The following is an 11,429-nucleotide window of genomic DNA, read 5'->3' on the forward strand; positions in this document are numbered from 1 at the left end:
TCCCTGATATTCTATGTTTCAAGAAGGTCACCTCTCATTCGTCTAAACTCCATGAAGGACAAGTCAACCTACTCAAACTCTCCTCATAACACTGTCCCTTCACATGAAAAATCAACCTAGTGAACCTCCAATTTTGACCCAATGACAGCAAAGGAACACTGATATGTTTCCAGGTCAGGATGTTATGTGGCCTGAATGGGAAATTGCTGGTGGTGGTGCTCCCATGCATCTGCTGCTCTTGTCCTTCTAGATGATACAGGTCATGGGTTTGGAATGCGCTGTTGAAGGAGCCTTGAATTGCTGCAGTGCATTTTGTAGACAGTATACATTGCTACCACTGCCCACCGGTGAAAAGAGTGAATGTTGACTGTGGTAAATGGACTGCCAGTCAAGCAATTTGCATTGTCTTGCATTGTGTTAAGCTTGTGTTGTTGGAGCTGCACATAGCCAAGCAAGTGGGGAGTATTCCATCACATGCCTGACTTGTACCTTAGAGATAGGAGAACAGGTTTTAGGGTGTCAGGAAGCCAGTTAGACACCACAGAATTCCTAGCCTTCGACCTGCTTTTGCAGACATCGAATTGATAATGGGCAGCCCATTTCTATTTCTGATTAACGGTTAACCCCAGGATGTTGATAATGGGAAATTACTGATGTTATACCACTGAATGTCAAAAGGGAAACATATAGATTCTCCTTTGCTGGAGATGCTCACAGTTATTTGGCTGGTTTTCCATACAGCAGCCCAAGCCTGGAGGTTTCTCCAAGTTGAAAATTGTGAATGCATCTCTTATGTCGTGCAGCAAACATCCCATTCCTGACCATAAAAGATAGTTGACAGAGTACTACCCAGAAAAACACCTACAGTGTGTCCTTGGCTGAGACGATTGGCAGCAGCCAAACCAACTTCTTTCATGACTCCAGGTGGTCGGGAGCATTTCTTTGATACCCACTGACTTCAATTTTTTTTTTTTTTTTTAAAACAACTTCTTCACATCACGGGCAGTTATTCTCACCCACGCCCCCGCCCCTGCCCAGTGGAATTCAGCTCATTTGTCCACGTTTAAATTAAGGCTGAAATGAAGTCAGGATCTGAAGAGTCCTCATGGGACCCAAACTGAGCATCAGGGAATAGGTTATTCCTGAGCAAGAGTTGATAGATAGCATTGTCAACGATCCCTTCCATTACACTGCTGATTCAGAGAAGACTAATGAGGAAATAATTCATCCGATTGGTTTGCTATGCTTTTTGTAGACAGAATATACCAAGGAAGTTCTCCACATTATTAGGTTGATATGCCATGGTGACGTCCTGTGCAAATATCCAGAAGTGCACAGTAATATGCTGAGCCTGTTTCCAGACAAACAACATACCACTTCCCTTAGACTGTCCAGAATGACAGTGCCAACACCTGTTCCATTATCTACTATCGATGTCTCCGATACCGGCTGCCTGAAAGCCATGCTAATCTCCGGTTGCAGGCTGAGAACTGTGGCACAGTGGTTAGCACTGCTGCCTCACAACGCCAGGGACCCAGGTTCGAAGCCACCCGAGGCTGGAAATCTGTGTGGAGTTTGCACAGTCTTGCCGTGTCTGCGTGGGTTTCCTCCCACCGTCCAAAGGTGTGCAGGGTAGGTCGGTTGGCTAGCTATGCTAAATTGTCCATAGTGCCCAGGGATGTTGAGGTTAGGTGGATTAGACATGGGAAATACAGGGGTAGGGGAACGGGTCTGGGTGGGATGCTCTTCGGAAGGGCGGTGTGGACTTGTTGAGCCGAATGGCCTGTTTCCACACTGTAGGGATTCTGTGATCTGTGAACTACCCCTGGCCAATCTGCTACAGTGCCTGGAGCTACACCATTGGGTCAACGCCTGGAACCATGCTAAATTCCAGAGTGGACACCAACAACTTAACTGCACCAATCTCTGGTGACAGAGTCCAGAATGACACTGTGCTGTTAGCATATGTGAAAGCAGCACACTTGGACTATGCTGTACCAATCCGTGCCAGTGACTGGAATCACACTGTGCCAATACTCAGAACTACAGAGTGGCAAGCTTATCTCCAGTGGCAGAACTACACTGTTCTGATCTGCACCAGCAACCACAGCTATGTCCCACTGATCTCAGAGGCAGTATTACAATAAATATAAGTGCACCCAAATGATGTTCATGTTTCTGCAATTGAGAGTTTGCTTGCGGAGGGGCAACAGATCTTGCAGGTTCATCTATAGTATTTGTCAAGCAAAATCATCACCAACATCTCACACAAAGTCCAGTAGCATTCTCTCTCTGACAAATGTCATGCTGTGTACTTGTTACATTACGTCACATTCAGTGCTATTTCTGTTCGCAGCCAAGCGATTTGAACCATGTGAAAGTTACAGCCTCGCGTCATCACCATTTCTGCACTATAGCACCAGATGTACAAACAATTCAATGTTAGAGGCTGTGATTGGGGTCACTTAAATCCACATTCCCAATCATTTTCACGCACTCCAAACTACAGATTATGTTAGATCTCTCTCTGCGTTCTGTCTTATGATTTACTCACTAAGGAGGTTATGGCAGAACAAAATCCCTTTTCCAAAATTGCAAGACAATGTAGTCAAAAAGACATATCAGCAGATGGACAGATTTAGGAATCTTTTGCCTAGCTTTAGGTAGTGACCCAAGGGCCAGAGAGAGGACAGCCTTGAGGTAACATTCAGAGTCCAAAGCAGGATTCAACAGCTGGTGACCAGTTCTGTTTCACTAGCAAGCCATAAGATCGCGTTTGCAATTGCCAATGAGTCTGCAAACATGCATTTAATAACCCTCTAAACTCAGGTGCAAACGCTCAACATATTGTTGCTCACCATTCCCCCAACCAAATCCTTCGCTCGATCCGTGGCTCCAGCTTTGCTTACTCCAGCACCTACCCGTAAAATGAGGCCAATAACGCCTTCGGGCAAAGGGAGCTCCCTCCTAGTCGTGGTCCATTAATCACACTCACTTAGGTGGCCGTCCCCTGGCCAATCTGCCTCTGGGGAACACCACCTTAGAGGGGGAGGGCCCCTAGCCGCACCTACCCCCAGTGGAGGTGGTCCCTGGCCACTCCCCGTCCATATCTCAGGGGCTACTCCTCTAACCCAAGACCAACCCCTCACCCCTCGGGCCTCTCTCACCCTCAACCCCTACCACCCCAAAGACCTTCTCTCTCTCTCTCCGCCTCCTCCTCACCACCCCCCCAACTCCCACTCTGCCCAGCGCCACCCAGGCCTCAGTTTGAGAGCGACGAGGACCCCGCAGCCGTGGCCTCTCCCTACTACCTCCCTCACTCACCCTCCGCGCTGTGACCGGACATTGGCCGCCCTGCCGCCGCGCATGCGTCCTCGCCCTCTTTCACCCCCCAACAAAACCCCGGACACGTAGTTTCCGGCGCGGGCCGGAAGTTCGGCCGGTGAACTACATTTTCCGGAGTTTCTCCCCCAGGGGACACGGCTTTACGAGCGACGGGCTGCTCAGGCGGAAAGGTCGTTTCCCCGCTAACGGACTACACCCTTCCCCTGCAACAACTTCCTCCCTCGCTGGCTCCCAAATGGACGCGCCAGGGCCGCTGGATCCGTGAGGTAATGACGCGCCTGCGCCCCGCTCTCTCCGCGCTGCCCCCTGGGAGTTATAGTTTCGTTCACCACCTCCTGCCGTGGTTAGACGTCCGGTAGCTGGCGTTGAAAGTACAACTCCCAGAAAGCTTTGCGGCCCGCCGCAAATTTCTCCTCCCCATCTCGCCAACATCCCCGGTGGCAGCCTTCAGAGACAGCGGCGCAAGCAGGTCATAGTGGGTATTGTTTATTGACACATCTGCTTCAGGAATGGGCAAATAGCCAGCCTCAAGTTTGTTATGGCACAGGTTTCTCACCCGTAAACATTCTGCTAATAGCTGACGTATTTGGCCAGTTTACAGGGAACGGAGAAAATAAATGTAGCTGGCATTGGTTGGTCAGCATTTTTCCATCTCTGAAAGGTGATGGGCACCCATCAAAACCATCCATTTCAAACAGGGTGTCACAAAGCATGTTGGACTCCATGGGACTGCCCCAAGATAAGATTGTTTTGGCATCGTGTCAGCCTTCATCCTCTATTTTTAAATAGTCACTTGGAAATTGCTCCAGGAACTGAAAGTGTTGGAGAAAGCCAGCCCTGGAGGCGCTACCTAATGGACTTGCCATCCAGAAACCCAGTATCATGCCGGGGTCACGCGTTTGAGTCCCACCATGGCAGATAATGAAATTTGCATTGAATACAAATCTGTAATTGAAAACCTGGGCTATTGACAAAACAATTTGTATAACAAACAAAGGCAAGACTTATACAAGTAAAAGTAGGGCCTTGGGCAGTGTTGTAGAACAGAGAGACCTAGAGGTTCATGTACATAATTGTTTGAACATTGCATCACATAAAGATAGGGTAGTTAAGAAGGCGTGTAGCATGCTTTCCTTCATTGCTTAGTCCTTTGAGTATAGGAGTTGGGACATCATGTTGAGATTGTACAGGACATTGAAAAGGCCTCTTCTGGACTTCTGTGTCCAGTTCTGATTTCCCTGTTTATGGGAAGGATTATTAAACTGGAGAAGGTTCAGAAGAGGAGAATACTGAGATACAGGCTATTAGACTAGACGGGATTGAGGTTCATAAGGAGGAGGTGTTAGCAATTCTGGAAAGTGTGAAAATAGATAAGTCCCCTGGGCCGGATGGGATTTATCCTAGGATTCTCTGGGAAGCTAGGGAAGAGATTGCAGAGCCTTTGGCTTTGATCTTTATGTCGTCATTGTCTACAGGAATAGTGCCAGAAGACTGGAGGATAGCAAATGTTGTCCCCTTGTTCAAGAAGGGGAGTAGAGACAACCCTGGTAATTATAGACCAGTGAGCCTTACTTCGGTTGTGGGTAAAGTGTTGGAAAGGATTATAAGAGATAGGATTTATAATCATCTAGAAAGGAATAATTTGATTAGGGATAGTCAACACGGTTTTGTGAAGGGTAGGTCGTGCCTCACAAACCTTATTGAGTTCTTCGAGAAGGTGACCAAACAGGTGGATGAGGGTAAAGCAGTTGATGTGGTTTATATGGATTTCAGTAAAGTGTTTGATAAGGTTCCCCACGGTAGGCTATTGCAGAAAGTACGGAGGCATGGGATTGAGGGTGATTTAGCGGTCTGGATCAGAAATTGGCTAGCTGTAAGAAGACAGAGGGTGGTGGTTGGTGGGAAATGTTCATCCTGGAGTTCAGTTACTAGTGGTGTACCGCAAGGATCTGTTTTGGGGCCACTGCTGTTTGTCATTTTTATAAATGACCTGGATGAGGGCGTACAAGGATGGGTTAGTAAATTTGCGGATGACACCAAAGTCGGTGGAGTTGTGGATAGTGCAGAAGGATGTTGCAGGTTACAGAGGGACATAGATAAGCTGCAGAGCTGGGCTGAGGGGTGGCAAATGGAGTTTAATGTGGAAAAGTGTGAGATGATTCACTTTGGAAGGAGTAACAGGAATACAGAGTACTGGGCTAATGGTAAGATTCTTGGTAGTGTGGATGAGCAGAGAGATCTCGGTGTCCATGTGCATAGATCCCTGAAAGTTGCCACCCAGGTTGATAGGGTTGTTAAGAAGGCGTACGGTGTGTTAGGTTTTATTGGTAGAGGCATTGAGTTTCGGAGCCATGAGGTCATGTTGCAGCTGTACAAAACTCTGGTGCGGCCGCACTTGGAGTATTGCGTACAGTTCTGGTCGCCGCATTATAGGAAGGATGTGGAAGCATTGGAAACGGTGCAGAGGAGATTTACCGGGATGTTGCCTGGTGTGGAGGGAAGGTCTTATGAGGAAAGGCTGAGGGACTTGAGGCTGTTTTCGTTAGAGAGAAGAAGGTTAAGAGGTGACTTAATAGAGACATACAAGATGACCAGAGGATTAGATAGGGTGGACAGTGAGAGCCTTTTTCCTCGGATGGTGATGGCTAGCACGAGGGGACATAGCTTTAAATTGAGGGGTGTTAGATAGAGGACAGATGTCAGAGGTAGGTTCTTTATTCAGAGAGTAGTAAGGGCGTGGAATGCCCTGCCTGCAACAGTAGTAGACTCGCCAACTTTAAGGGCATTTAAATGGTCATTGGATAAACATATGGATGATAACGGAATTGTGTAGGTTAGGTGGGCTTCAGATTGGTTTCACAGGTCGGCGCAACATCGAGGGCCGAAGGGCCTGTACTGCGCTGTAATGTTCTAATGTTCTAAAAAGAGATTTACTAGAATGTTGCTCGAAATGGAGGGTTTGAGTTATAAGGAGAAGCTGTATAAGCTGGGACTTTTTTCACTGGAACATCGGAGATTGAGAGGTGACCTTATAGAGGTTTACAAAAATAATGAGGGGCATAGATAAGGTAAATGACTGGGTGGGGATTTCAGGACTCGGGAGATATTTTTAAGGTGAGAGGAGAACGATTTAAAAGAAATGAAGGACAATTTTTTTACACAAAATGGTTGGTGTGTGGAATGAACATCAAAAGGAAGCAGTGGATGCAGGTTTGTTCCAACATTTAAAAGACATTTAGATAAGTTCATGAATACAAAAGGTTTGGAGGGATATGGGCCAAGCAGGTGGGACTAGTTTAGTTTGGGATTATGGTTGGCATGGAATGGTTGGGCCAAAGGGTCTGTTTCTGTGCTGTATGACTGTCTTGTTACCATTGTTGATTGTTGTGAAAAATGTATCTGGTTCACAGATGTCCTTTAGGGAAGGAGATCTGCCTTCCTTACCTGGTTTGGCCTACATGTGACTCCAGACCCATAACAATCTGGGCAATTAGAGATGGACTTTGAATGCTGACCCTGCCAATGAGGCCCAAAAATCCCATGACTGAATGAAACAAAAGATCTGACAGCAGCTGTGAATTTGTGAGGGCATTTGATGATTATTTGAATTAAAACAATATTCAGGGTTATGGGGAAAGGGCAGAAGTTTGGCACAAAGTCATGACTCTTGTTCAGACACGACTGCACCGACACATGTCTGTGATTCTGAGAAGTGGTTGATCCTTAAGAAGGAGATTGTATCTCAAGTGTTGTGCCTCAAGCGTCTGAGTGTCGTGGTTGTTATTTTCCACCTTGGCACCTGTTGCCAAGCTACTGTAGCCACTGGTCGTCATGGTATTGGGAAGTGTCACCATTTTCCTCTGGCCAATAACTCCCAGACAATGTCTAGGGTGCTTGTGGCATACCTTCAAGCATCCTTGAAGTAGAGCTTTGGTCTTTTATGGCCATTAATTGGGCCAATAGTAAGATGTGAGTACATGGAAATAAGGTGGTTGCTGTTCAATAAGAAGATTCTGAAGTTTCCATTTTAAGGTCTAAGGGGAGAAAATCGCAATTTTCTCGATGTCAAGATTGTGGTTCTTTGTTTTGACTGACACTGTATTTTCCAAATCTTCTCACCATTGCTCATGTCACACCAGGGAGGGGAAAGTTCGACCTTATGATTCAAATTTCTGGAAATTATATCCATACTCCTCAGTGAATGTCCATGGGATGACCTTGAGTGACCAGGAGCTTGGTGTTGAAATTGCCACTCTCTGAGATATCAGATTTGCCAAGATAGGCACTTTTCAAGAGGTTAGTTACCACTTTGAATGGCTGGGAAAGACAGCTGAAGACCTCTGTGGAGGCTTCACAATGAGGCACTAGCTGGCACAGTCAAACGAATCACGGTAGCAGCCTCAGAGTCTCTCATCTCCTGGACGTTGTCATTTGATGGAGATGCAGTCCAATGTGACTTGTTCTCATGCTCCAGCTCAAACCTGGCTCTTCAAACAAACAGTATCTCTACTACTCCCTAAGTGACACTTTGAGAAACATTCCAAATGGTGTGAGACTATTGCCTGGGGACATCAATACCCATGCTGGCAAAGGCAGTGATCCCTGGATGAGTGAGATGGGGAAGTCACTTGAATGCCTGAAGGTCCCAGACTATGCCAAGAATGGAATTCCTGTCTGTCTGTTCAAGTCTGGAAGGTTCTATTTATTTATGAAGGTCCATGACCTTTTTCTGCAAGGGTTCGGTTCCAAAACATGTGGCAAAAAACCCATCACCGTATACAGAAAGAAGGATGTTAGAAGAGACTGCAACAACTATAGAGTCATCTCACTCCTTCACTAGGATGTGGGGGTTTCGGCCTGAAAGGTTGACTTTCCTGTTCCTTGGATACTGTCTGACCAGTTATGCTTTTCCAGCTCCACATTTATTAACTCTAGCATTCAGAATCTACAGTCCTTACTGTCTCCTTCACTAGGATGTCCTTTGCTAAGGTCATTTTTTGAAAAGTTCATCTTCTCACAGACTGAGTGTACCTGGAAACATACCTGCTTGATGTACAGTGGGCGCAAACTTCTCCACTCACCAGCTACAAGACAAGTGTAGGTAATGTGTATACCTCTTTACCTTATGCTTTATAGATTTCAATAAGGCATTCAACACAACCAACAAAGCAGAGTCTACAAGATTTTGGGGGAAATTTGGCCATCTACAGTTCTTGTCTTTTGAAGACATCGCATCCAGAGTGGATAGAGGGGAATCAGTTGATGAGTTGTATTTGGACTTCAAGAAGGTGTTCAGCAAGGTACTTCACAAAAGGTTAAGTAATAATATAAGAAACAGTGGTGCTGAAGGTAATATCTATGTTGAAGGGGCAGCATGATGGCACAGTAGTTAGCACTGTTGCCTCACAGTGCCAGGGACCCAGGTTCAATTCTACCCTCGGGCGACTGTCTGTGTGGAGTTTGCACATTCTCCCTGTGTCAGCGTGGGTGTCCTCTGGGTGCTCCGGATTCCCCCCACAGTCCAAAGATGTGCGGGCTAGGTGGATTGGCCATGCTAAATTGCCCATAGTGTTCGGGGATGTGTAGATTAGGTGGGATATAGGGGATGGGTTTGGGTGGGTGTTCTGAGGGTCGGTGTGGACTTGTTGGGCCGAAGGGCCTGTTTCCACACTGTAGGGATTCCATGATTCTATGATTCTATGAATATATTGGCATAGATAGAGAATTGGTACAGGAAACAATGATTGGGGATGAGGGGCTCTTTTTCGGGTTAGCAACCTGTAACCAGTGGGGTTCCACGGGGACCACAACTTTTTTCTTATTCATTTGCACAATGAGGGCATCGCCGGAAGACCAGCATTTATTGTCAATCCCTAATCGCACAGAGGGCAGTTAAGAGTCAACCACATTGCTGTGGGTCTGGAGTCACATGTAGGCCAGACCAAGTAAGGCTGGCAGTTTCCTTCCCTAGAGGACATTAGTGAACCAGATGGGTTTTTCCAACAATCGACAATGGATTTATGGTCATCAGTAGTATTTATTGAATTCATGGCCCCCAGAATATTACTTGGATTTCTGGATTAACAGTCTAGCGACTGTTCACAATATATATTAATGACTTGGAGGAAGGAAGTGAATGTACTGTAGCCAAATGTGACACAAAAATTGGTGAAAAGGTAGGTTGCAAGAGGGATACAGTTTACAGTGAGATAGTGATAGTTAAGTAAGCAGGCTAAAGGTTGGCAAATGGTGTATTATATCGAAAAATACGATGTTCATTTGAGAAGGGAAAACAAAAGAACATGAACTGGAGGGGGTGCACAGGAGATTCACCAGGACGTTGCCTGGGATGGAGCATTTCAGCGATGAAAAGAGGCTGGGTAAGCTCGGGCTGTTTTCTGTGGTGCAGAGAAGGTTGAAGAGGACCTGACAGAGGTGGATAAGATTATGAGGGACATTGGCGGGGTGAATAGAAAGCAGCTGCTCCCTTAAGTTGAAGGGTCAATAACAAGGGGGAATAATTTTAATGTGAAAGGCCAGAGATTTAAAGGGGATGTAAGGACAAACTTTCAGCCAGAGGTTGGCAGGGTTCTGGAATACTCTGCCTCGGAGGGTAGTTGAGGTGGGAAACCTCACAGCCTTTAAAAAGTACTTGGATGAGGATCTGAGGTGACATAACATTCAAGGCTATGGGCCTAGTACAAGACAGCAGGACTAGTGTAGTGAGTAGTACATTTTTGATACTAATACTAGATGGGCTGAAGTACCTCTTTTATACTGTATGATTCTGTGAACAGAATATTATTTAAATGGAATTTAATTGCAGAAACCTGCAACACAAAGGGACTTGGGGACACTTGTGCTTGAAACACAGAAAGTTAGCGCATAGGAGCAACAAGGAATCTGGAAGGCTAATGGGATTTTGGCCCATATTTCAAGGGGGTTTAAGTACAAGATTGGGGAAGTCTTACTGCAATTGGACAAGGTGCTGGTGAGACCATATCTGGAGGAGCGTGAGCAGGTTTGGTCCACTTACTTAAGGAAAGATATTATTTAATTGGAGACAGACCAGATAATGTTCACAAGGATGATCCATGATATGGAGGAATTGTTTTTGAGCAAAGGTTTAACAGGTTGGGACTCTACTCACTGGAGTTTAAAAGAATGACAGGTGATCTCATTGAAACATATCGGATTCTTAAGCGCTTTGACAGGGCAAATGCTGAGGAGGATGTTTCCTGTCATGGGAGAGTCCAGGACCAGAGGGCATAGTATCAGTATTAAGGGACACCAATTTAAGACTGAGATGAGGAGGAATTTCTTCTGTCAGAGCTTTGAGAGTCTTTGGAACTCCTTGCCACAGAGAGCTGTAGGGCAGAGTCCTTGTGTATATGTAAGGCTGAGATTGATAGACTCTTAATCAATTTTGTTTGAACTGGTGAAACACTTTTTAAAATGGTGTAAGAAGCTACATAAATGCAGATTGATATTGTTGTTCTTGTTGTAAAAATCTGGCTAATTCATTAATACCCACACTGAAGGAAACCTGCCATTCTAAGCTGGTCAGTAATATGTTTGTCTCCAGACTCCCACCAGCTCATCCTGGTGCATCACCAGCCGCACTGTCGGAGGGTCAGTGCTAAGGGAGTGCCGCACTGTCGGAGGGTCAGTACTGAGGCAGAGCCGCACTGTCAGAGGGTCAGTACTGAGGGAGAGCCACACTGTCAGAGGGTCAGTACTGAGGGAGAGCCGCACTATCAAAGGGTCAGTACTGAGGGAGCGCCGCACTGTCGGAGGGTCAGTACTGAGAGAGCGTTGCACTATCAGAGGTGCTGTAGATCAATGTGGTTTACCCTCTGAAGAAATAAAATATTGAAAGATGCTACATTGAGGAAAAGCAGGCGAGTTCTTCCTGGCATTGTGCCTGACATTTATCCCTTGATCCACATCCCTGAAGTATAGAGTCTGGTCATTATCACATTGCTGTTTGTGCGAACTTACTGTGTGTAATTTGGCTGAAATGTGTCTACGTTCATTGGCTGTAAAAGGGTTAAGGCATGGCCTGTGATTATAAGAGACACGGC

The 11,429-nt window shown here is 46.1% G+C and overlaps 1 protein-coding gene across 4 annotated transcripts in view; it reads right to left on the reverse strand.

The window, feature by feature from the left end:
* The window catches only part of zbtb37 (zinc finger and BTB domain containing 37), a 33,160-nt gene extending 29,461 nt beyond the window's left edge, over positions 1-3,699 (reverse strand). The window contains exon 1 of one of the 4 annotated variants that reach the window (XM_048601803.1): positions 3,678-3,699. The gene's annotated coding sequence lies outside the window, so the exon portion shown is untranslated. Of the gene's footprint in view, positions 1-2,858; positions 3,150-3,324; positions 3,561-3,677 lie in introns of those variants that run through there. The other 3 variants (XM_020515581.2, XM_048601802.1, XM_020515582.2) reach the window with 3 other exon arrangements.
* Positions 3,700-11,429: the final 7,730 nt, after the last annotated feature.

The sequence above is a fragment of the Rhincodon typus genome, chromosome 10, assembly GCF_021869965.1.
Source record: "Rhincodon typus isolate 14 chromosome 10, sRhiTyp1.1, whole genome shotgun sequence".
Lineage (NCBI taxonomy): Eukaryota > Metazoa > Chordata > Chondrichthyes > Orectolobiformes > Rhincodontidae > Rhincodon > Rhincodon typus.